This window comes from Micropterus dolomieu, linkage group LG19, assembly GCF_021292245.1.
Source record: "Micropterus dolomieu isolate WLL.071019.BEF.003 ecotype Adirondacks linkage group LG19, ASM2129224v1, whole genome shotgun sequence".
NCBI classification, from domain to species: domain Eukaryota; kingdom Metazoa; phylum Chordata; class Actinopteri; order Centrarchiformes; family Centrarchidae; genus Micropterus; species Micropterus dolomieu.
The window spans coordinates 30,562,814-30,563,310 of NC_060168.1; positions in this window are offsets into that span (position 1 = coordinate 30,562,814).

A 497-nucleotide genomic window follows, 5' to 3' on the forward strand; every position below is an offset into this window, starting at 1 on the left:
GTTGATGGGGTGATAGTGGTGGGTGTTTCTGTGACTGGCGTTGTAGTGGAGGTTGTGACTGTTGATGGGGTGATAGTGGTGGGCGTTTCTGTGACTGGTGTTGTAGTGGAGGTCGTTGCTGTTGATGGGGTGATAGTGGTGGGCGTTTCTGTTACTGGGGTTGTAGTGGAGGTGTTTGTTGTTGTTTTTTCCTTGGTTGTGGCAGGTTTGGTGCTGGGTTGTTGTGTGGTATTTAAATATTGCTGTTTAGTTGTATATGTTGTATGAACCAGTGTACCTGTTACTGGACCTGAGGTTGTAGTGGTGGTTTCTGTAGTGGAGGTTGTTGTTGACGGGGTGATAGTGGTGGGAGTTTCTGTGATTGGGGTTGTAGTGGAGGTTGTTGTTGTTGACGGGGTGATAGTGGTGGACGTTTCTGTCACTGGGGTTGTAGGGGAGGTTGGTGTTGATGGGGTGACAGTGGTGGGGGTTTCTGTGACTGGGGTTGTAGTGGAGGT